At 46.9% G+C, this 26,621-nt stretch overlaps 1 long non-coding RNA gene across 1 annotated transcript in view; it reads right to left on the bottom strand.

The window, feature by feature from the left end:
* Positions 1-24,843: 24,843 nt before the first annotated feature.
* LOC138489771 (uncharacterized) overlaps positions 24,844-26,621 on the bottom strand; it is a 28,709-nt gene continuing 26,931 nt past the window's right edge. Inside the window, exons 2-3 of the long non-coding RNA XR_011274893.1 lie at positions 25,740-26,112; positions 24,844-25,306 (exon numbers count right to left, since the gene is read on the bottom strand). This is a non-coding gene — a long non-coding RNA (uncharacterized lncRNA). The remainder of the gene's footprint in view (positions 25,307-25,739; positions 26,113-26,621) is intronic.

Genomic DNA, 26,621 nt, shown 5'->3' with positions numbered 1-26,621 from the left:
TCTGATTCATCACAGTGTAGCTAGAGGTCGAATTTTTGGTGGGCGCAAGCATCCAACTATCATTAAATGTATGCATTCACTTTTAAAAAGCATGCACTGAACACTAGCCGCCATTACTAAATTACAAAAGGAAGTCATTCTTTACATAGAAAAAATCATTATGTTATATATTCCCCTTATAAAAGCTTGCAGTGTAATTTACTTACAATTGTAATCTTGGGCCTGGTTCAAAATGTTGTTAGTAACTGGAAGCAACAATGGGCCTCATTACGAGGTGGGCAGTAAGGGATTACCGGTACCAGTATGGGCACCGTTACCAGTAATCCCTTACCGCTCTATTATGAGTTCCCTTTGCGGGTCCTGCCTTAACGCCTGGTTTTACCAGGCGTTAAGGACAGGACCCGCAAAGGGACTTTGGTGCTAATAACGGTACCGCAATTTGCGGTACCATTATTAGCGCCTTCCCCATTCCCATTGAGCCCTATGGGGGCTCAAATGTGAATGGGGAATGGCCCTGGTGAATGGGGAATTACCGCCCCAGCCAACCTTGGTATGGGGCGGTAATAGCTCCATTTACCAGGGCGGAGTCGGTAAGGATTTGGAGGCAGCCATGGCGCTAATAGCACCATGGTTACCTCCAAACTCCTAATGAGGCCCAATAGGTCGGCAATGTACCAATTATGGGCACAAGACAGCACAAATCTTAAAACATAAAATGGAGAGGCTCATTATCATTCAGAAAAAGAGTATGTCATAAAAGTATATTAAAATTGTCTTTTTATTAATAAAAACAAGTGTAATACTGTATTTTACAAACATGCCACAACCAAGTTTCAGCATGCATAGTTAACAAGCATTGCCAATAGCAACAAATTAACCTTGTGTAGGCATGGAAAAGGGAATACATGTCTCATGGTTCTTTTTCACAATGAGAACTTTGGTAGGCAACATGCTACAAATTTCAAGGAACGCACAACTGTTTTATTTCGATTTTCTGCTTAGTTTGGCTCCAACAGTGGACTAGGTGGACATGTAAGAACATTCCAATGTAGCAATGTTCTTGGGCATAGAGTCTGCTCATGGGAGAAAAGTTGTTCTAACAGACCATGTTTTTCCATCGCTGAGATTGCCAAAGTGACATCTCTCGCAAACTCCAATTCCATATGTCCGAACACAGGTTTTGAAAAACAGTTTTCTTTTTTTTTTGGCCAACCCATAATGCAATTTGCCTGCATCTTCAGCAGTTGTAGCATGTAGCCTATCAAACTTCTCTCATTATGAGTAAGAGCTGCAAGACATGTATGGGCTTTGTAAGAGTTTTGGAGTAAGAGGTTGACACAATGGTGGAATTGTTGATTGCAACAGACTTATATTGAAGAAATGAGGGTTGGGAAATTCCTGCCTAACCATAATACTAAGATGGGTCGCCTTGCTTCAAAAGAATAACTAAGGGGTCTGGCAGGATGTCCAAAGAAAGAAAATTCCCCCGTTGTGTCAACCTATTTCCAGCTCTTACACTTGGAACGTTAAAGTGAATAGGGATCTTCTTCTGGATATGCGATTCAGAAAATCTTCTCCAGTTCATAAAAATAAAGTTCAATAACAGGAGCAAAAATAAACCTCTGAATGACCAAGAGAGTGTCTCCCTTCTCCTGGCTGTTTTGTAGTGTTCACTTTCATCAGTGGGAATTACTACTAGCTTCTTTTTAACTCCTTCAAAGTGTAAAGAGACTACCTCTCTTCTCTTGTCTTTCTACAGTTTTCCACAAACCTAAGGGGAATGACTCCCTTCCGCTGGTTTCTTTTATGGGTGTGGGTCACAGACTCACACTTTCTTCCTTCTGTATTTTAATCCACCTGGTACACTAGCCTGCCAGGTATCGTGACAGCAATGGTTGCTTTAGAGACATTAACTGTTTTTATGGGTGCATGTCACAGACACACACTTGCTCCCTTTTCTCTTTAGTCCACCTTGTATACTAGCTGCCAGGTACTGAGACTATGATGATTACACTGGAGGCTTGGATTGTCTTCCCAACTGCTTCCACTTTGATAGTTTGGGTGCCTGACACTTAGTTGCTGCTCTCTTCCATGCACCCGGCATCACAGCATTGCTTTGGGCCCTCTGCACCTCCCCTCCCACCCATGTACCTTTTTCCTCTGTCTGCTGGTCTCTCAGGGCTCTTCTGATGCTTATGGGTTGGCAACTGCTTTCTTGCCCATCAGAATTTGCCAGCAATCAACAGCACCTCTGCAAGGGAAACTGACCTTCAGCTGCGGTTTTGTCTGCTCTGCACACCTGCTGGCTACCAGGGACACCAGAAACGTCTCCTTCTGCCTTCATGGATGGGTCTCTCCACACGGGACCCTCCTTGCAATGGTGCATCCCGTCTCGGCATTCCGGTCTGCCTTATCTTCTCTTCATGCTTCCACAACCTCACGGTTCCTCCTGGGAGGGCTTGACTTCAGTCTGAGTCCTTCCTTGATGTTTATACATACAAAAGGTCCATATTGACTAGACTGTTCCTTCAGCATCTGCACGGTGACCATTATTTCTCTGTGCCTCTTCTTTGTTGCAGTTCCTCCCATATTATAGCTCCTTCCAAGTTGTTCTCATTCATCCTCATCTCAGTCTTACAGTCTTGTAAAGAAGGGGCATATTCTACCTTATACATATACGTGTAAGAGGGAGGGACTGGGTTAGAGGATGAGGTACTTGGTAAAGGGGTATTCAAATACTGCATTGGCATTACACCATCATCTCTTGTGCTATAAGAGATTTCCCCATCCATGTGATCCTGCTGCAGTTCACCACCCCCAGGGGGACTACTGGACTGTGGCCACACCACCCTGGCCCCATGGGAGGGGTCCTCCCCTAGGGGAGAAGGGACGAGGTCTAAGGAGTTGTCACAGATTCCATACTGTCTATGCAAATCCCCAGTTTGGTAAAACATAGTCCCTTCATACCTCTAGTTAGTCATTTGTCAACCACTAACCATACAAGGGCTGAATTAGGAGGTAACCCTAGTTACAGGCACTTTTTCCCTTTGCCCCTCTTCCTCAGTTCTGGATATGCACACACATGAGATTGGGTGTTTGCACACTATGAATGTTTGTTACCAGCATAGTGAGTACATGATTTCCACACTTGCACCAGTATGTCCACTGAACTTTCACAGTATTTAGATCTCCACCAGAGACAATTACGTATGGACTACAAACCTTTATTTAGCTCTGTGCAGCCCTTTTTTCTTGCCAAGAGACTTTGGCACATGCCATATGTCAAATGTATGCCTGATCTGTGGAAACCTCGCTTGCACGACTTTGGAAACTCTCTGGATTGAATAAGTGCAATGCAGTTCTCAAAACCATGTTTTTCCATGGCATCAGAGGATGTATATTCCGTTACCTGGACCACAACAGATCTTAGTATTTTTTTAGGGTAATAATTGCAGTACTTTGCTGAAAATCCAGGAATGTCACACTCTCCATCACCTTCAAGCCAGACCCTTTTTTTGACCGAGTGCATTATCCAATACTACCGGCTCGGGATTTGACACAATATGTATAGCACCGAATAGTTAACTGTATTCGTATTTATAGTAGTGAGTTTTGTAAAGGAAATCTAGTCCAAAGACTGTACAAAAGCTTTGAGAATTTTGTAAATGTGGAGCCACTAAATAACAGTGCACAAGAACTAAGTGCATTTTGTAAGTGTGTCGAAGAAGGAAGCTGACACAAAGGGGGCATGGTTTTTGGTATAGACTTAAGTTATACAAGAAGAAAAGATCCTCACCATCCCTAAATTCCAAGAGGGGTTTTCCTGCCTCAAAACTAATACTAAAGTGTCCTGTCAAAATGTTCAAAGTAATTTCCATTTCCTGTGACACAACCTACTTCTATCCTTCACAACAGCTAAATGGAAACCTAACAGAAAGTCCCTTCTATAAGGAGAATGTGTCACTTCTTCTGCGTCTTTGATAGCGTTCAGAAAGAATGTTCTCTCACAAACCAAAAAATACCAGGGGAAATTACTCCCTTGCCCTGGCTTGCCGGTTTCAGCCAGCCTTTACACAATGTCATATCCAGGAGAAAGACTTTCTTCTCCCAGTATGGGTCGGTAAAACCTCTGGTAAAACAAGTGGGAATGACTCCCTTGCCCTGGTGTCCCTCCATTCTGGACCAAGAGAATGCCTCCCTTCTCATTGTATGACTTTGTAGAGTTCACAACAAGGCCAGGGGGAATGACTCATTTCCCCTGGTGTCTGTAATACCACTCCTGGTACAATACCAGGAGAATGACTCCCTTCTCCTGGTATGGATTGATACAGTTCAACAATAGACCAGGGAGAATGACTCCATTCCCCCTGGTCTCTTTATAAAAGAAATCCTGATTTGGAATCAGGAGAAGGATTCCCTTCTCCTGTTACTGCAGGATACAAATCTTTCTCACTGCTTTCAGTTTTAATGCACACTTTGCCACTCAGATCTATTGTTAGCAAAGTCCCAGGTCTTGTTGGGGTTCCTGACCCTTCTCTGGCAGTCAGTGGTTTTCTCATTCCCACTGTGATGAGGAAGATTTCCTATGATGTCTTCAGTATTTACTCTTGGGTCCCAAATCCTTCTCTGGTTTGTGGTGGGGTCCCCTACCCTTCGCTGGTGGTCAGTTGATTTCTGTCTGCCACTGACACGAGGAAGATGGTGCACATGGGATGGCTGACACTAGCTAGGCCTAATAACTTTCAAACGCACTAGAGTCGCATGAAAACTGCTCTAGTGTATCTCCCGGCTGCTCCTGCATCCCCTCTGGGTCTACTGTACCCCTTCACCTCCTCTGGGCTTCCTGAGACTGGAATAGGCTTTGTCAGCTCTTTGGACTTCTCTCAGTGTTGTGATCTGTGATGTGGCATCTCCATGCACAGCTCTGATTTCTTCCTGCCCTCGGTTGTGAGCTTGGGTCTGCAACGACAGTCCCACTGGCGAATTCCCACAGCTCACCGGCATTCTTCATGTCCCTCTCCTGCTGGACTCCCAGCAGGATTTGATTCTCCTGCACTGGAGATTGCATGCACCTGTGCCCACTCAAGGTTGCCCTTGACTCTGCATCCTGGCTTGCATTCTCTCCTTGCTCTTTATACTCTTTGGAGAGGAAGGATAGCTCTGGGGCAACGCATTTGTCTTGGAAGCAAGACAACGCAGTGCAACACAGGTTCAAATCTCAATCCCGTTCTTAGAAATCAGCACTTTCTCTACGCTTGCCAAAATTGATCCCTCTGCATCACCCACCAACATATTAGCACTACAACCTCTTATCCTGACCTTAAGCTCCCCACTCCGACCTTGAAAGTTCTCACTAAGCCCACACCACCAATCGCACCTATAACTGAACTGGCCGTCCCACCTTTCAATTGCACCCTTTACAAAGGCATGCTGATCAAAGCTGCTTTGACATCTGTGACCTGCTCACTGGCAACAATCTACATCTATTGGCCATCACTGAAACATGGCTGCACTCGGCCTCTGGCCGTCCCTCTTACTAGCTATCCCGAATAACTACTGCATCTATCATAAAGATAGAGATAATACTACAGGCCTTAGATACTATAGCCTCCCCTGGAAACTCGTAAGGCTAAACCTCAGTCACACATCAATACTTGGTTCACGCCAGCCCTTAAAACACTCTGCATGAATAAACGTGCAGCCGAATCAACATGGAGGAATGACCCTTCAGACGATAACAAAACTCACTTTATCACGCTGGCAAAAGATTACAACCGGGCTATAATGGAAATGCAAAAAGCTCCACCTTTAATGCTATTATTAGCAATGCCAAATCATCTACTAGATTCTAAGGGAACTAAACTAAAAGAAACAACCTAACCTCATCAGATCCCACAGCTCTGCTAAAGCCCTCTCCACTGCAAAGAACTAAAGTCGTGTTCAACTTCAAACCAGTCTCAATTCTAGACTGTGCAGAAGCTCTCGCACCATTCATACCACTGTCATCAATTCCTTGTTCACCAGCAGCTCAGTGCTTCCCAGCCTAAAAGATGCCTGGATCCTTCCTCTAATAAAGAAACCAATGCTTGACCCTAACATCCCCACCAACTTTTGCCCCATTACAACTCTCCCCTTCCTCCTTAAAATCTTAGACAGAGCTGCCTACCTGCAAATACAGTCTCACCTTGAATCCAACAAATTCCTTGGGTTGTGCCAACCAGGATTCCATCCAGGCCACGTACAGAATCAGCACTCTTAGACCTAAAAAAAATAAATGGATGCCTTCAAAGATGCTGGCAATATTGCCCTCCTCACTTTGTTGGCCTTTTATCTGGTTGATCATCAAATTTACTGCGATCATCTAGCCTCAGCTGCCAATTTCTCTACTGAGGCAACCACCTGGATTACTTCCTTCCTCTCCAACAGAATGACAAGTGTTTTTTCACCCACAGCCTCTGCCCCGCCCACCATAGTCACTTGCAGGGTCCCACAGGGCTCATGTTTCTCACCTAACCTGTACAATATTTTCACAAAGCCACTGTTCGACCTTCTGGACACTCAGGGTATCTCCTACACCAACTGTGCTAACAATGCCCAGATTCTCCTGCCTATCACAGGTGACTACCCCACAGACTCAAACAGGCTAGGAGAAATCTATTTTACCATCCAGACCTGGATAGCACATCACTCTCTTTGCTTCAATGATGATAAGACTGAGATCCTCTTGATTGGTCCGAAATGGCAGCTAAATAATCTGGATAGAGCTTACAAATCCTTCATTATCGACAGCAATACTATTACAGTCTCTCACGAGGTCTAATCCCTCGGGGTCTACCTCGACTTGAATTTGTCATTTTAGGAGCAAGTGAACTCAATTGCATCTTCATCAGACATTTCTATGAAACTAATCAATGTGAGCAGACATATTCTCTCTCCCATCAGCTGTATCAAACTAGCAAGAGTTCTAATATGATCCAGACTTGACTACTGCAACTCACTTTTTGCTGGTACTTTTGCACGTAACATCAACAAATTACAAGTGATTCAAAACAATGCCCTGAGAGTCGCCCTGAACATCCTGAAAAAAGATCACATTTCTACAGCCAGACAAAAAGAGCACTGGCTTCCTGTCAGAGATTGAACTCTGTTCACTTCTATGGCTATCACACACAAGTGCATTGCCAATAATGCACCTAAATATCTCTCCTCCAAATTCACCAAATGTCAATCCAATAGACCAACCCGTTTCTTCTACACACTTTGTCTCTCTGTTCTGAGATTCAACCGAAAAATAACTTGTGGGACCAGCTTCCCTGTTACCGTAGCTAGGAACTGGAATGCTGTGCCACCTTCACTAAGATGTGAACTCTCCTTTTGGGCCTTCCGCAACCACCTAAAAATGTGGCTGTTCTGCAAGAAATACAAGAACCCAGATCTAACCACCTTCCTGCCTCAAACTGATATTTGATGTTCTACCTACAAACCCCTGTGCACACCACAAAACCTCTTGAATGTAGACCTTACCTTCTTTTTTGTAACAAACTAACCTCTATGCACGTAAAAAAAAATTATCTCATATATGTAACCAGGGCCTTATTGCCTCTGGGTTTAGCACGCTTTATAAGTGTCAAATAAATAATACTTTGAATGTTTTTCCTCCCATGCAGTTTACAAGAGTCCTTTAAGTCTGATGATGATTGGATCTTCCTGCCTCCACATGGCCTCCTCGTACCAGTATACATACAGTCAATTATATTCATGTCTCCTGTGTTCTTTCTCGTCTTAGTACTTTTGGTATTCTGTTCTAGATCACAGTAATACGTAGGTTTCCCTTCAATGTAGTGCCTCTGAACATTGCGGATGGTGAGGGAATGTCAGGGAGTGACGACATTGACTGGGCTGTACTCCAGGTGATCAACCTTGTCCCCAGATGGGAGTCCCTTCCCATGAGGACCTCTCACATTAATACCACACCTGGTGGGGGGCTATTGGGTAGCACCCACAACTCCCTAGCCTCATGGGAAAGGGCTCCACCTTGGGGAGAAGTCATGACACTTTGTTAATCATCACAATTTCCTCCTGGAACTTTTCCAAGTATTGGTGATCTGACCAAAAAAAGCTGCAGAGTTCATCCTCACAGCTTCCCTGAGTGGTCAGGCTTGTACCAAGTATATGTCTTTTGAAATGTATCAAATGTTTGCCATAATTGTTAACCTGTGTTGATGGGCTGAATTTCATCATCTTTAAAATGTGAAGCAGTCAGCAGTCAAATAATGTGTAATTGGGTTCCCACAAAAGCCACTCATCGGGCAATTGAGTGTCTTCGGCTTCAAGGGTGGTGGTTACTTCCTCCACCCTTGACATGCTGTAGTCAAGTTCTTTGTCCTTATTGCCCTCAGACTGATGCCCATCCTTTGCCAAGGACAGATGAGCTGGTGGATAGACTTGGTTCAGCCAAGTACCTCAGTATATTTGACCTAACCTCAGGCTATTGACAAATAGCCCTGACAGACCTTGCAAAGGAGAAAACGGCATTCTCAACTCCAGCAGGCCTCTAACAGTTTAAGGTTATGCCTTTTGGACTAAAGAATGCACCTGCTACATTCCAAAGTATGGTCAATCAAGTTCTGAATGGGATGGAGGACTTCTGCATGGCATACTTGGATGACATTGCAGTGTTCAGCCCCATGTGGAAAGAACATATTGATCACTTAGGATATGTTTTGCAGGCTCTTGAGCAGGCTCATCTGACCATAAAGGCAAGCACATGTCAAATTGGTCAGAGCAAAGTTGTCTACCTTGGTCATGAGGTAGGAGGAGGTGAAATAAGGCCACTGCCTAGAAAGGTACAAGCTGTACAAAACTGGGCCACCCCTACTACTCAAACCCAAGTGAGAGCTTTCCTAGGTCTCACTGGGTACTACAGGAATTTCATAGAGAACTATGGGACCATAGCTTCTCCCTTGAATGTGATCTCCTCTCCAAAATTCCCTAAAAAGGTTAGATGGAATGAGGCGTACACTCAAGCCTTTGGAAGCCTGAAGAAAGGCCTTTGTCAAGCTCCAGTCCTAAGAGCTCCTGATTATCACCAACCCTTCATTGTGCAGACAGATGCATCCAATACAGGTTTAGGTGAAGTCTTTAGTCAACTGGATGAGAAAGGCCATTTGCTTCATCAGTAGGAAACTGAAGGAACCAGAAACAATGTGGGCAACCATAGAACGTGAATGTTTTGCCATTGTGTGGTCTTTGAAGAAGTTTAGACCATACCTGTATGGATCTACTTTTGTGATTCAAACAGACCACCAACCCTTGAGATGGTTAATGCAAATGAAAGGGGAAAACCCCAAACTTCTTAGATGGTCAATCTGCCTGCAAGGGTTTGATTTCACCATTGAGCACAGAGGAGGATGTCACCACCAAAATGCTGATGGTCTCTCTAGGATGTTTTTAACCGACTAGAGGTAGAGGTTCACCCAGGAGTGGCCAGTATTAGGGAGAATTCTCCGAAATGGCTAATTTCCCTTACCTACTGAGTCCCTCAGCAGTGTTGATTTCTAGGAATTATGTTTTCACCTGGTAAGAGTGTGAGCCCTTTTTTCCCACTCTTATATGTGTTTTGCTGTGTGTGTTTAACATTTTCTTGTGTTCATAGACTGTGGAGCCTCACCTACTCCACAGGCATCATCTTTTTACTGGTGTGATTCACAGCACCTTCAGTGCAGTGACACAGGGTTGTCTTTTAGACTTCCCAACTCAGACTCCATTTTCTGGAACTGACTACTGTCTCCCAGAACATGTAAAGTTGCCATTGACTTTATTAGTCTCTTTAAATCCACAAACCCAGTACAAACTATCTTACATAGAGTACTGCAGAGCGTTAATACTTATCCCTTTCTGTCTGTTTCTCTTGGAGCATTGTTTCGCTCCCTTTTCATTAAGACTTGGCTGGTGGCAGTGGTAACTACCCTATTTTTCCTACCGCGGTTATCTTAAATAACCTTGGTATTGTTTTAGGCTATCTTGGGAGCCTCAAACTTAAATCCGCTGGACCATATTTGTTTTAATTTAGTTCCAGCTGGATTTATTCGCCATTTCTTTTTGTAAAAGTCTTTCTCGTGTTTATCTCTGTGCGCCAAACCAGGTTTGGTTCTTTTGTTCGCCATCCTTTCACGGGCTTCTGCACAGAAGCCCTCCTTAGGCTCCTGAAAGTCTGGGTAGGCAGGATGTGAGGGAGGGGTTTTAGGACCCCCTGCCATGGGTTCCCTCGGTAACCCAAGTCACACTCCTGTTTGATTGGCCAGGTGACTGTCCCGCCAGGACAGCCACCCTGATGTGTGATTGACAGCCAGGCTGTGTGAATGGGGATTGGGCTGGAAAGGCAGAGTTGCCACTGGAACGAGAGAACCGAAGAGGAGCTGACAGAAGAGGACCCCTACAATGACTGAACCGCCCGGTGAAGCCCTGCTGCAGGTCAAAATCTTCAGACTCGAACGACAGAGAAGATCACCCAAACTGCAAGCCAGGACTCCCTCCTCTGGTCGAATTTGCTGTACAGAGCTACAGTGAACCGGAGAGCCAGGAATGTCGGACCCTGCTTGAGTTTTAAGGAGCGCACCTTTTATTCGTTGTTTTGCTCTGTTGCTGGTTTCTTCCCTGGGCAGTGCAGGACCCTCCAGTCTTCCTACTTCGTGTCAGTCTGACAGTCGCTTCAGGAACCGTGAGCCTGCAGGACCTGCCAGGAACATCTGCCTCAGCTACAGCTTCTTCGCCATTTAAAGGTACTGTGCAACCGGTTGCAAATCCGGTCATTCGTTTCGTTCAGCTGCGATGAAGGTGTGTGAAACCTTTCGCCAATCCAAGGGCTTGTCCTTCTCTTCTCTTTAAACTAACTTTTCTCCTGACCAACTTCGTTCTGAACTCTTGGCAAAGACTTAAACGCAAACTACTCTAAACTGTGCGATCTTGAGCAAAAGACTTTTGGCCTATTGACTTTGGCCATAATCCCTTCTGATTTGATTCCCTCAATGTAGTTCCTTTTTCTAGATTGCCCTGCTTACTTACCTGTTTGTGCTGCTCAATGTTTGTCTAACTTTGTCTTTCCCTCCATTTTAAATTACTGGAGTGCCATTTTGCTCACACTTCATTTTTTAGCTTAACTTGTCCAGAATCTATTAGGAGTTGTGTGGTGTATTAAGAGTGTGATTTTTCAACTGCTTTACTTTAGTGAAAAGTTTTTTTTCTTTTATTTGAATTTAATTGCATAGCAATTTTTACAAAAGACAAACAAACATTTAATTTTAAAGTTCACGATCCCCCGTTTTCCTCGTTTTCCAAGAGCCATTTAGTTCACAGACCCACAGGTCCCATTGCAAAATAAAATTCTGGTCTATGATTTATTTGCAGTCCGGTGTCTCTGAGTAGACTTTCCCAATTAAACGGACTACTGCAATCACCCATGTCGTCGAGGTGCCACTCATCAATGCAATCCATCGTTGGTGGTCATCCAGTGTTTTTAAGGATTGAAAAAGAGGTGACAAAAAAAATCGGTGGCTCTCTGCAACCAAGCCAGAGAAGTTAATCATCACATGTTTGATGGATTCATTTTCTGTAGTGAAATGTTTTACAACTGATGTGTAAATAAATGTATATTCTTTTACTCAGAAACCTTGAGTCAGTGTTTGTTTGAATCATAGTAATTGCTGTCCTTTGTGTAACTATTGATACTGCTCACTTGCTCTTGAGATAAGTCTGGCTGCTAAGCCATCGCTACCACTTTACTGTGTAGCACAGGCTTGTACCAAAGGTGAATTTGTACTGTCACTTGTAGTCTTAATTGTGTGTGGTGTTCCCAAAGGGTACTGCATATAATTCTGCCTGACAGGTGCAGGGAGCAGGAGGAGGAGATACCATGCAAGACAAGGGCACATTCCCCATGTCAGGCCCTCACCCTTGACATCAACTGACACTCATCTCATTACCCTGTACTGACTGAACAGAGAGGTCATCGTTGAGCTACTCGCCCTGATCCATTATGACACACATAGCAGGATCAATATCAGAACTGTGGTACCACGCTGCTGAAGCTTGTGCCAGTCCAACACTTACTTGCTACTGGCACTGTCTAGCACACTAGGTGAATGCTGCATGGCATGTCCCAGCCCACATTTACACATGTGCTTGAGCAGGTGCTTGAAACGCTCATGTGCCATGCCTCATGTCACATCTTCCTGCCATCACCCCGGCACAGATAAATGTCACAGAGGTACTTGTAACTCAGCGGCCCACCTGCCCAATGTAATAGCTATTCTGCACTGCACCCATTTCATGTTGGTGGCCCCCCAGGCAACCAAAGAGGTATACTGCAACAGGAAGCAATATCACTTATCATAATGTCCAAGTCACACTGCTCTTCCCACTTACCTGGTTCCACCCACGAGGCCATGGTCCTGTGGATGCGGAAAATCACACTCCCTGCATATATGGAGAGAAAAAGAGGTCACCTGACATGGATACTGGGTGAGTACAAGAGCCATCACACAGACTAATCACACAGCACTTGCGAAATCCAATGTGAAAGGTGGGGCAGTATAACAACTGATAAATGCATGCCCTGGCAAAGTCTTGTATTTACCTCAGAGCCCGCCTATGACGGCCACCAACCCACCGGACTAGGCCATGCAGGACAGTATAGTAGTATGTAAGTGATGCATGTTGCCGCAACACGTGAGTGAACCACAATCAATAGGGAACACAGCACACACCTACACATCCAATGTCACAGTTCAACACTACACAAAGACAATTCAACACTGGCAGACAGTGATTGCATGTTATCTGGTTATCAGATATGTGACCCCATAATGGAAGGAAAGCAGAAACTGCAAACATGCACAAGAACAACGAATAACCCATCAGTTTGCATGCATGATAGCAATGCACAGGCCCAACATAGGCAACACACACCTTGCAATGCCAATCACAAGCCATGAAAGTGATGACTGATGGTTGAGAGCCATGCGCATGGTGAAACACGAGTATGCAAATGTACACTCAAAGTATATAACATTACATTCAATTCCTGAGATGGAAAACCATGTTGTGCACAATGCAGAAAAATGCATGACTAGAATGTCCATCAAAATACTGTTTGGAATGGAAACTGGTCCACAATGCACTGTGAATGACACCTGTTACCTTTGCCCTTGCAGGTGACTCTAGATACCCCCAGCTACCATGTCCAATGGCCTGCAGGCAGCCCATCACCCGTAACCATGCCCGGCAGGCAGCCCGCAACACAGGGGACCCTCCATCACCCATGACCATGCCTTGCAGGCAGCCCACACCACAGGGGACCCCCCATCACCCATGACCATGCCACGCAGGCAGCCCACACCACAGGGGATCCCCCAATCACCCATGACCATGCCCCGTAGGCAGCCCACACCACAGGGGACCCCCATACCCCATGAACATGCCCCGTAGGCAGCCCACACCACAGGGGATCCCCCAATCACCCATGACCATGCCCCGCAGGCAGCCCATCACCCATGACCATGCCCCACAGGCAGTCCACACCACAGGGGACCCCCATCACCCATGACCATACCCCGCAGGCAGGCCCCTACACATGTTCCCCCACCAGTGATGGCAACCTGCAGGCAAGCCCGACTCATGTCCCCCCACCCCCACTAGTGACAGCAACCTGCAGGCAGGCCCCGACACATGTCCCCCCACCAGTGACAGCAAGCTGCAAGCAGGCCCTGACTCATGTCCCCCACCAATGACGGCAACCTGCAGGCAGGACCCGACTCATGTCCCCCACCAGTGACGGCAACCTGCAAGCAGGCCCTACTCATGTCCCCCCACCAGTGACGGCAACCTGCAGGCAGGCCCCAACTCATGTACCACCACCCCCACCAGTGATGGCAACCTGCAAGCAAGCCCCGACGCATGTCCCCTACCCCCACCAGTGACAGCAACCTGCAAGCAAGCCCCGACTCATGTCCCCCACCAAACAGATTGTCACAACATACAATCATGTGGCAAATGTTTACCCAAATGCCACCCCACCCAGTGCAACTCCACACCCATCCATTGGCCCCACTTTCCAGTACTGGCCCCATGGCATGGTATTCACAAAAGCACACATGTATGTACCCAAAGACATGCCCAACATAGCTACACAGCAGTGACACATGACTGAGCCAATGACGATTGACACATGCACCAAACAATTGAGAGCACACAACACTCAGATTGGACTGTATGAAAATGTATTAAAAAAGTAAAATACACCAAATGATAATCAAAGATGAGAATGAAAATGAAATGAAGGTAAATCGAAAGGAAATGCAAATCCCAAAGGAACATGAAAATCCAAAAAAGGGAGAATCCAGAAACTGGTTTTTGTCCAAAGTAATGTTTGCAGGTCCAAACGTAAAACAATAAAAACCATTACTCCATGGGATTAAAAAAAAAGCCAATAAATCCACCAAAGTGCAACTATATACAAGAAAGGATGAAGGGTCCATGATACCAAAAGTCAGATTCATCCACCAAAAAAAGAAGATACAAAAACAACTATATACAAAAAGTGGAGAAATATCTGTGTCCTCCAAATAATAAACCCCTGGAGCCGTTGTGCACATGCCCTGCTTGAAGGTGCCTGAACAACCAGTGGTCCTGTTGCTGGGGTGACCACCTCTGCTGAACCTCCGACTCTCGACTGTGGCAGGGATGAGGCCGTGGTGACTCGACAGGTCCACAGGGTACCCTGGTGGCATCTGGGCCAGAAGATGGCAGGGAGGACGACTGGCGCATAGTGGATGAAGAGGAGGACTGGGTCGCATCAGAGCCCAGTACATGTAGCAAACCCGGAACAATGAGCCATGCTAGCCAGTCCAGAATGGCACAGACCTTTTCGTGATGACGTGTGTGGTCCCGCCAGGAAGCACGCACATCATCACGAATGATGGCTGTGCACATCGCGATACCTACAAGCACATGCTCAACCCTGTCACGGATTGAATGGTCGGCAAGTAGAGGAAGGTCAGTTGACGTGGACTCATCCGCTACTTGCGGAACGGGCTGGACTGAGGCATGCGTGCCGGTGCACAGTGATGCAGTCGCAGGATCATGGACAGGATTAGGCACAGGCCCCTCTGCGGGGACCTGCGCTGCCTTCTGCCCCTGCCCCTGGACTGCATCAATTGCACCAGTGGCACCGCCCTCTCCAGGCCCCATGTGCGGGTCTGATGCGGCCTCCTCCTCCACCTCAACCACCACTGACCTGGATGCCTCTGCACCGTCTTCCACACTGGATTGCCCCTGTGGGGCCTCACCTGCCCCTTCCGCTGCCGAGGAGCCCACGTCCAAATTCGCCCTCTTGGGCATCCCTTCGGCAGCAGCAGCCGTAGTCGTGGACGTGGTACCAGTCCCCTCGATCCTGGAAGATGTTGAAACCTGGGAGGGTGACTGGGCATTGCGTCTACAGCTCCACAGCACCATATCCACCCTTTCCCTCCATCGTCACTGTAGATAGGGATACATTGAACACAAACATCAGGGTACTGAACAAATGTCTGCTAGACACAAGGCAAATGCACATGAGTGGCACTGTCAAACGTCATAACCATCATCACCCTCCACAACATATGGGTCAGTGCAAGCAACACACATGCACAGACAAGCATGGCACGTGCAACAGACATTCACATCCATGTTCAAGGCACTGCAGGAACTTCAGAAGGGGGGCTGGACATCACATGCATCATGGGACATGCACATCACATGCACCCACAACACCGGACAGTCATGCATCTGGCCATGTCTACCTCCGTCACAGTACACTCATGGACAACTTTACCGCATCAGTCTATCACACATTGTGATGCTCCTGTGTCATGCATCCATGGCATTTTCCAGTCACACACTCACTACTCAGACACATGCACATGTACACCAAGCATATCCATGAAGGTGACATAGCATCCATGTCTTACACCCCTCGCATAGCCAAGTCCACACACAGGCATGCAAACATGTGTGCGTCATCACATGCTGGTGGAACATGCTTGACTGGACTCACATGCAGCAGTGTCATGTCCCTGCACACAGACATCCATACATGAGGCATGCCAGACATAAAGCCAAGGTGCACACTCCAGCCACACGTCAACATGCAGTAACACTGAACAAGAACACATGGACAGTTACTACTCGACTCCAGACGGGTCTGCAACAGTAGGACCTGGTGGTAAAGCGCTGGGTGTATGCGCTCCAGGACCCACATCTGGTTGTTTCTCAACTGGGCCCGGTGTCCCATTTTATCCTCAGCCTCGACGAGGCACCTTGCCTTGTGGAGGATCCTAGACCTGAAGTTCTCCCAGCGCTTCAGGACATGCTTGTAGTCGCGGAGTGCCACCCCCTCCTCATTAATGGCACCCACAATGTCCTCCCAGATCCTCCTCTGTCCTTCCTGTTGGTGCACGATGTTGAGAAGAGGGCATCATAATGCCCCAGGACTTGCTCCACCAGGATGCCAACTTCATTGGCAGTGAAGCTGGCAGCCCTATGCCTCTCTGCCTGGAGGTTGCCACTAGCCCCAGGTGGTGTTTGGTCCGACATGGCAACCCCAGAGGAAGGTTTGGGGGGCCAACTGGGTCCTGGTGCTGGGCTGTGGAGCGACGGAACAGCAGTCGGGAGTCTTCTGTTTCAGCAGGGGTGGTTGCAGCAACAGGATCCCTGGCAATGTCTTCTGTGCAGGCACCAAATTGCAGGGCACGTTGATAGCAGGCACACTGAGTTGGCTGGTAGCAGCAGATGGCTCTTAGGAGGCAGCTCGGTGCATTGGGGGGGCAGTTAAATGGCCTTGTGGGCAAGAGCGTGGTCTTCCATGTGTTGTCGCATGGCCAGCTTGATGGAGAATCACTCTGCATGTGCAAAAACTGCGTGTTAGCGTGGAATTCAAGGAAAAACCATTAGCCCGTAAGTGACGAGACGTACATGGGCGTTACCTTCAGTACGGGTTAAAAGTCTGCGTAGGACACTATTTTGCTGCATGTACTTTTCGTGGGGACAGACGCGTGTGATTCTTCTTCTTGTGGGTTCACACGTGATTACTTCACAACAGTTGCAGTGCGTACTTCTTGTTTACTGCCGCAGTGCTTACTTCTTGTTTTGGCAGGGGAGTTTTACGTTTTCTTCTTCATTTTTCCAGGCAGACGGTGAGTTGCGCATGTATTGTTCCCACTGTGGTTACCCATGTGTGTCACATAGCCCATTTACGAGGTCATAGTAGCCTGTTTCTTCCATGCGTACATATTTTTTGTGTTTCTGGGTGCCACAGCGTACTGTGGGACGTTAATTCCATGCACGTGGGCTACCGAGGGGTTGCGTGCACATTTGTTTATGTTTTTGAGGTGCCTGAGTGTTGCGTGACCCGTTATTTTTACCCAGGGGTCACAGACAGCCTTGCAGGAGCACATGGGTACCTATTCCATCTTGTACCCTGCCCCCTTCACCCCAATTACCCAGGATAATTGTTTTCTGCACCTCCCATTCTCACAAGTACATCAGTGCCATGGTTGGGAGGCCACCAAATGGTAAGGGAGGCAAAGCTGGGCGACCTCCCAGAGGTGACCACGGTAGTGGACTTGGCCAGGGTGACCAGGGTGACCAGGGTGGCCAAGGTGGCAGCAGTGGGCAACATGAGCAGGCTGGCCACGGTTGGTGACGTGGACAGTTTGTCCAGGACCATTCAGGGACAGCTATGCCCCCCACCACAGAGTCAAGGAGATGCAGCTGACACCCACCCAGCTCAGGACCTGCTAGCCTGACCCGGATTGGTCACGGAACAGGCACGAGATGACTCACAGGCTGACTTGCATGTCACGAAGTCCAAACCATGTGTGGCGGTGAAATTTGCTGTCATCAGGCCACGTGGATCTGGGGCAGCAATGTCATCTGCTTCCCCAAGCAGCCACGGTATGGAAGCTGCAGGGGCAGCAGCAGCTTACACCACCTCGGCTCTGAGTCTGCCGGAACAGTGTTGGTCCCGGCCCCACACACCGAGGCAGTTGTGGCGCTGGGTCCCGGCAACAGCACCCAGCAGCCAATGCCTGAAGTGAGATATTTGGTCATCATGTCAGTGCCTGCTTCCAGTGGCCAGTCCACCTGCGCTTCAGCCCCTACTGACCGTAGCGGCGGAAGCTACTCAGGGTCCGCACCACCTCTCAAGAGGAAGAAGCATGCTCTTGTGGAACTGGCTGGGACCCCAGACACGGCTCGACCCTCTGGCACGTCAAGGAAGCAGAGTTTCAATAATGTGGAACTGGATGCACTTGTGGGCTATGTGTCAGAATACGGCCGCAACATGCTGGTGACGGCAGGGTGCAAAACTATGCCTGCTCAGTGTTGGGCCCACTGGCAGTGCATCGCGGACTGCATTAGTGCCTTGGGATTTGTGAAGCGCACAGCTGATTGCTCGAAGCGTTGGAATGACCTCAAACGCTGAGCTAAAAAAAAGATGGCTTCTAATTACGCCTCTACTCTGGTGACTGGCAGTGGGACACCACCAGAGGACAATGAACTCACACAAAATGAGGCGATCGCTGGAGGGTTCATCACAGAGGATCAGATTCAAGGCGTGGGAGACTTCCCAGATCTTGAGACGATGTCCGGTGAGTGTCCATGCGTGTGTGTCCAGGCAATGTGTATGTTGCTTGGGTGATGTGTTGTGATTGACTGCCAGTTCAGGCAATGTAGTTATGACTGTCATGTGTCACCCATGCAATACTTCACTGATACATGCTTGTTGTGATGTGGACTGCACACAGAGGCAATCCCCATTAACACACCTGCACACTCCTTCCATGTCAATCACTGGCCAACCTCTCTTGTCCATATTCTTGTTCAATGACATGTTTGCGGATAGCCTGTGATGATCTTCCACTCAACACTCACCATCTGTCGTCACATGACTGATGTCTCTATGAGGTCACACTGCAAGCTGATCCTCCTCAGGGCCATCCTTCCTTGCCTCTCTATCCCCCAGCAGCTCACTGTCTCCATGGGACTGGTGGTTCCCATGTCGGACTACTGCAACAATCTCTTCTTCCCAATTTTTCTGTGAATATGCACTCTTCCCTCAGCAACTTTGCCAGACCTATACTGTGTGGAACATACTTTGGGTTGATGCAGGGTCTATCACTCAGTCTGTGCTGATGGCACAGTGCCCATGAGTGTTCATTCATGGACCATATGCGTTCCAAGCAAGCCCCTATGCGTCCGGGGCAAGCCCCTCATCCGACTCCATCTCCAGTATTTACTCCTTCTCATGGTATTTCATCATCCCTTTCCTGCTCACTCAGGGTCAGCTGATCATCATGACCATTTGTTTGCGGTTGTCGCCTGTGTCGAGTGGATGTTTTCCGGATCTGGGGGCACGTCTGATGCTTAATCATGTGTTGTGCTTTCTGTCCTCCTCCGCCCCTGCTGTAGTCCCAGATGACTTTGAGTATGCAATTGACACCTCCCCACACTGTTTGCTACAACAGGGTGACCATTTTGACCCATGCATTGCCTCCAAGCAATCCCCTGCCATTGGGTTTGGGGTTCACTGTATCCCTGCAACCCACTGCAAACACTTTGCACATGATGACTGCACTTGCCCTTACATTGCCATCATGGAACGACCTTGTAATTGCTGTTTGTTTTTGTCTTTTTATTGACAGTTGAGGCCCTACACATGTAATGCACTGCACCCGCTCACTTCTGAACCCTGTGTCAATCTTCAACATGCCTATTCACTTGTGTGATGTCAAAGTGACCTACCATTGATGTATCAATGTGCCTCCCGTCACTGTATTTCAAAACACTGGCGTTGTTGCATCGTGTGACACGTGTGTTTTGTCTTAGTGATTTCCATGTTCTGTCTGATGAAATGCATTTTACATGGATGGTGGACAGTAGTGATTCACTCGCATCTGGGCCTGCATGTCAGTTCTGCCATGGCCATGCTACATGCCATCTGTGTGCTGGCATCTGTCATGTTTGTTGAAGGTACATGCCGGTCACAGGCTTCTGCATGATGCAGGTGCTATGCACCATGCAGCACATGTGTTGTTTTTGCATTTTAGACTCATCTGAGTCTGCTTTCAGGGTCCTCTTCCACTTCATTGGCACTGCATGCATGGCTGAGTTTGTGTCAGGTGTGATATGTCTGATTAATGGATTGGATGTCAACATTGTAATGCCTATGTGTGTGGCCTATGCTGTTAACATGTGTGGTCATGTCTTCTTTTTGATTTTGTGCAGGTGATGAGGCACTAGAAGCAGTGGAGGAGGAGGAGATGGCACAGGGGGAGGAGTATTCCGGGCCCCAACCAGGCACCAGAGGAGGACGTGGGGTGGTAGCGCACAGAATCCATTGGTTCTACAGACCATCCTGTCTATGGGTGTCTCTGAGTACACCTCAAGGATCTCTATGCCTCTGGTGCTGAATTGGATATTGACCCATATGTCCCATCATGGGTGAGTGATTCTGGCATGGATGCTGTTGTGTCCAACACACCTGGACTGGGCTAGACCCCTCAAGGGCCCATTCAGTGTTGGAATGTCTGCCTAGGGCGGTTACGGATGCAGGGTCATGCTCCACACTATTTGCTCCTGTTCCTGGGGCAGCAGATCAAAGGAGGAATGCAGTCCTGCAGCCACAGGCAGCGCCAGCACAGCAAGGTCCACGTCTCCTTGGGCTCGACAGGTGTGGTGTCCGGCAACGCGGTGGACATGTGCCACCGGGTAATACTGTGTGGGAGAATTCCATGTATGCCATTGTACAGCAACAGGGGGCATCGTGAGATGATGGCTCAGGCTGTGGAAAGGGTGGCTACTTCCATTCTCCTCCCAAAAGGAAGGTGGAGCTCCAGCAGCATGCAACGCGGTCCACGTGCCGCTCACACAGGCAGGACATGTTGGCCGCCAACAGGGATCGTCAGGCTGAACTGGGGGCTCTGCGCACAGCCATGGCTGCAGAGGCACAGGCCTACAGGGACACCCTGAGGAAAGATAACACTTCCCTCAGAGCTACTATGGGTGCACTTGAGATGGCCCAGAGTAGACGGGCGGAACAGCAGATGGAGCAGCTAACACACAACATCTCGGCTGAGCTCCAGGCAACCTGTGAGGAGATCCGTGCATCATGTGAGGGCTTGCAGGCAGAACTCCATGCTACATGTGAGGTGCTGCATGGGGACCTCTGGACCATCATCCTGCAGAACCAAACCTTTCAGACCCGCATGCTTGCTGCCATGGAGGAGCATGCCAGGGCTATGCGTGGTCAGCCTCCAGTACCATGCACACCTTCTCATAGTGCACCAGAGGGTGACGACAGCGACGGCAGTTCTCCGACTAAAGGCTAGCCGTGCAGGCCATGAGCCTATGGAGGTTTTTTTTCTCAACATCCTCCCTCCTGGGTGGTTCGCCCCATCCCCTGGTCAACCATAACCATTTTTGATTTTTTATTGTTATTTTTATTTTTCACTTTTTTTGTCTATTGTGCATTCATGTAACAGTGTGTTGCTTTGTGTGGCATCCAAAGGCATCCACTGTGTGTTCCGGCTGGGCCCATACAGACTTGTCTTGTGTTTGTGTTTGAGGCTTGGGGTCCAGACACATATGCCACTCCTACTTCCCCTTTCCATGGGCTTGCAAGGAGGGCACTGTGTGACAGTAACTTACACAGAGGCATGGGGCTTCCATCAGTTGTGTGCCCAGTCTGAAGTTCAAACTGGGTACACACCCCTAGTGGGGATTCATGATGGCTTCTTCAGGGCATGGTTGACATGTATATTGGTTTTAATATTGCTCATTGTGCTTATTTACATGTTGCATCTTCATGTATTACCTTGCCTGTCTCCAGTGTTGATGCACTTCATGCTGTATGCGGTATCCTACCACATTTAGCTACCAGCAACACACTGAAGATGGGAGGAGTCCATGTGGTGGCTTTGTCATATTGGGACCCTTGGGCTATTGCAATTGGTCCCTGTCTGACGTTGCCACTGTTGGGTCCTGTATTCATGATTTGTTATGCTGGTAAGTATATGTTCATTTTGATGTGTCAGAGGGAATTGTCTCTGGCCTGTTTCCACTTGTCACGGTGCACTTTGTGACAGTTTTGTCATCTGCTGTGCATTTATTTGGTTGCTTTCACATTGCATGCTGTGCATGGTGTGTCGGGCGGGTGACATGAGGTTTGGGAGGCTTTCCATGACATACCAGTATTTGGATGTGCTGTTTTGCAAGGGGCTAGTGGATTATGCACCATGAATGTGTGCCTTTTGGTCATACAGGATTGGGTTTGTTTAAGTAGCTAGGGATGCACACAATGTAGCACTTAAAGGTACACATTCTCAGGGTGGTAAGGTTGTGACAGTTGACTGTCCCTTTGTCATCATCGATTGTCACCTCGTATGTGCCAGGCCTGTGTGAACTCCGCAGGGGTGGGATTTTCTGTGAATATGGTAGCCACAAGCTGGGTACGGGCTGCCTCTCCACGTGCCCTTTCCCCTCCCATGCGCAGCGGGCATGCATGTGGTTGGGGATGTGGGGGCACCACCATGTCCACCGGTACGCCCCGCCGTGTTGCAAAGTTTTGCAAGACACATGCTGCCACAATGATACTGAACACTACTAGGGGTGCATATAATAGCTGTCCACCAGAGCTGTCAAGGGAGCAGAAACGTGACTTCAGCACTCCGAATGTGCACTCCACTATGGCCCTGGTTGCAATATGGGCTGCGTTCTATCTTACTTGGGGTGGTGTGGTGGGGTTCCGTATTGGTGTCATCATGTAGGTGCCCAGAGGGTAGGCACTTTCCCCTGGGGAAGTGATAATGGATGTGATTAGTTGGGTTTGTCTATGTGTCTGTGTGTGACATGCAAGCATGTGCACAGGCATTTGTACTCACCAATGAGCCATGTTTCACCATGCCTCTTAGCTTCCAGGACCCAGTTTAGGGGTGAAATTCTGAATATGAAACTATTGCCACTGAATAGTTTGCCTAGACAGAGGTGATGATTCCCTTGGCATCGCATACCACCTGCACGTTGATGGAATGTCAGTGCTTGCAGTTGCGATATATGTGCTCAATGGCCCTAGGTGGATGTAGAGCCACATGGGTGCAATCAATGGCACCAAGCACTTCGGTGAAGTGTGCCACCCCGTAAACGTCCTGGACTACGCCTGCCTTTCTGTGGGTGTTCTGGGCATGTATATGTGCCTGCGGACTGAGGGGCGTGCAGTCATGATTGCCAACCCCTCACCTGGTGTAGGCAGCGTGACTATGTGGGCTGTGAAACGCCACCAACTATGGCAATTATCCACTGAAATGACCCAGTGGCTAAAAAATGAAGTACGTTGAGCAGCTTTTCCAAGGGGCTCAGTGCTTGGGAGCACAGTGTGGGTGATGTGAGGTCATCCTCCCACTCAGTGACAGGTCTAGGATGATATGAGGTGGAAACCTATACCTGCCATAGACCGGGTCATCAGGCATCTCAAAAAGGCTGGTCGTGGGTAAATAAATGCGGCCCTGGCTATCCTCCTCCTGCAGTGTCCCACGATCACTTCTGCGAGGAATGGTACATTCATTGTTTCTGTATAAGCTTGTTTGTTGTTAGCGCGCACTTTTATGCTGCACAGAGGCGCTTACGCCAGCTCTCGCCTGCCGTACGTGTTTCCGGCTTTGCACGTCTTTTGGCGTGCCCGGGTTTGCCCTGTTCAATTCCATGAACACGTGTTGTTAGCACGCGTGTGGGCTTTGCAAGGATTTCCAGCTGTACTTCCCCTGTAACGCCCACATGTTTGCGTGTTGTTCCCCATTCCCTGCGTTCCGCCCCCTTTTTAGGGGTGTGCACTGGACGGTGTGCATCTTCACTGGGCGTATCGCGCACAGCCTTTGGGATGTCGCAATAACGTGTAAGACATGCGCAGACTCGGTGCAGGTCCCAGGTAAGCCACGCGCAGTGCCTTTCATGAACTGGGAAACAGGGGCTTGCGCAGGTTTCGCACACATGCGCTGCGATTTTCACACTTGCGCCCCCATTTCCGGCACACATTAATTCCATGAATTACCCTCTGAATGTGAATGGAGCGTGTTTTATGCATCATATCAGATCAGTGGTGCACACACTTTGTTAGAGATTTAGGAATACAATTAGCCCTGCATACTGTCCGAGGAAGAGGTGGTCAGAAGAAGGTGTAATGCAAGCAAAAGCCTCTGGCAGACACACCTGTTCCAGTATGTTAGATGCACATTTATTTTTTTGTGATTGTCTGTATATCATTTGATGATACAGATTATTTTAGTCTGCCAGATGTTGTGTTCTTCACTATGAATACACTTTTGATGATTTTACAAAGCAAAATCGTTCCAAGGATAGGAGAAGCAAAGGGCAAGATACAGAGTACCGACCCTTACACAGGACATGTTCCCACTAAAGAACACCTCACTCTGTTTTTTTATTACAGTGCCAAGGGGAGCAAAACTGCAAATAGTTGAAGAAAGGCAATATACAGTATCACTTACATTGCATTTTAAAAGTAATGTTTCAACAACAACATCTACTAGTGACTTATATGGTGTGATTTAGGTGCACTCAACCATATATTTCTCATCTTGATAACTTATGGATATATGTATTTCTCAATGTGTATACTGAGAGTCATAATACAAAATATCTTTGGTTGTCCCTTTTAGACAGATATATTTTATTCTGAAATGTGGACCCTTGCCAAATACTATCAAAAACGTTCCACATAAAAAAATATAACTAAATCTATGGACAACAAACAATAGGATTGTGAATAAGATAGTCTTGGTCATTCTTTTTAATGTGACATGTCCTTGTATACAGGGGCGGCTTTACCACTGAAAATCAAATTATTGTATTCATGTGTACCAATCAACACAACAGAGTTTTGGTGACATGTTGGGCCCATAATTCATTTGAAAGCATACCATAAGTTGCATCTAAGTGCATTCCTATAATAGAACATGTTTATAAAACAATGTTGACTGCAACCAAATAAAACACATGTTTTAGGTTACATTTAAAAATAACGATATGTTAAACCCAGCTTCATTTGCTTGCATCTGAACAAACCCTCTGTATATACCAGTTGCACTTGGAAACTCCCAACTTATTGCTCTTAAATCACATGCCTGTATCACTCTAAGGACTCTGACACGGTCTACTGTGATTCCACCACGTGTTGGATTTATATGCCAGGAACCTGTACCATCTGTTGAGAAAAATGAAATCGTTCAATTGACAGAAAAGAAATATTAAATTAGATGTTCTGCCATTCATTTTTAAAATATATACTTTGCTAAAACAGTGTAAAGCAAGAAGTACTGTACTTCAGCTGTTGACAACAAATACGAATATAAAATTCTAATACGAAATCATATAAATATTAGGTGGACATTGTAAAAAGGAATATATAGGACAGAAAGGTTTCTGTTTGGGGTGTGTTTGTGAACAGAAACTTTGTAAACGTGTTGTGTAGAACACATACCATGAGGACAATGATTGGTTTACTGTAAAAAAAAAAAAAGCAATATTATATACCAAAGATAGAAAAGACTTGTGATCCTTGGACATTTGGATATTACAGTGCTTTCAAGCCAATTGCAAATCAGTTAATCTGTAAAAAGTATAGGCACAATACTCACTCATTACTAGGGCTACATGGACGAATGGCCATGTAATGTATGCACAAGTGCCAGCAGCATTTGAAGAGCCGAAAGTGTAGTGCATGCTGCCCTGAAGTCAGTTCCCTGAGTTATGCATAGAGGCAGAGGATCATCTTCTCATATGTAGGCAAGCATGTAGGCCATCCGGGAGGAATTATTGTGGAAGCATATTTTCTCACAACTTGTACATCAGTTGACAATGCTGTATCAGACATCTCCCTCGTTTCTTTCTGGCTTTACCTTGAAAGGATTTCTTTGGGGATTTCTTTTTCTGTGTAATTGGTCACAAACTGGAATCCCAGAATAACAGCCATGATTGATGATAAATGAAACCAAAAGAAAACAAAAAAACCTGTTGATAGACCAAAAATTGGAATTACTTTTGAAATCACAATGCAAATCAGTATGAGTTTTAAAGAAATTGCATTAAAGTAATTGAGCATTTTAAGTTTAAACGGGACCCATAGTTGAAAAATTGATTAAAAATGTTCTACATCAAGAAAGTGAGAACTGATCAATGATGCCAAAAGTACATGAGCAGAGATATAGTAGGATAAATAGCTAATTCTCAACCTATAATTAATTATTCATTTTATTTATTTTTATTTGGTTACTGTGAATTTTCCAGCGGCATAAATATATAGATAAACATACTTGTTATGTAGCCGACAGTGAAGTTAGTAAGAGTTTACAAAAAATTATGACTCTTGTAGGTCAAAAATAGAGAAAATAAATAAAGCGAACAACAGGCATCACACGGCAACAATACTGGCATCAGACAAAGACTTTGTTGATACTTTTTGAACAAAGAGGTATCTTGTGCATTTTCTTGGCAACACATGAATGCATTGCATACACAGT

Source organism: Ambystoma mexicanum, chromosome 9, assembly GCF_040938575.1.
Source record: "Ambystoma mexicanum isolate Mex_15411 chromosome 9, UKY_AmexF1_1, whole genome shotgun sequence".
NCBI lineage: Eukaryota > Metazoa > Chordata > Amphibia > Caudata > Ambystomatidae > Ambystoma > Ambystoma mexicanum.
Note: the sequence above shows the minus strand (reverse complement) of the source record. Positions and strands in the feature narration are given on the sequence as shown.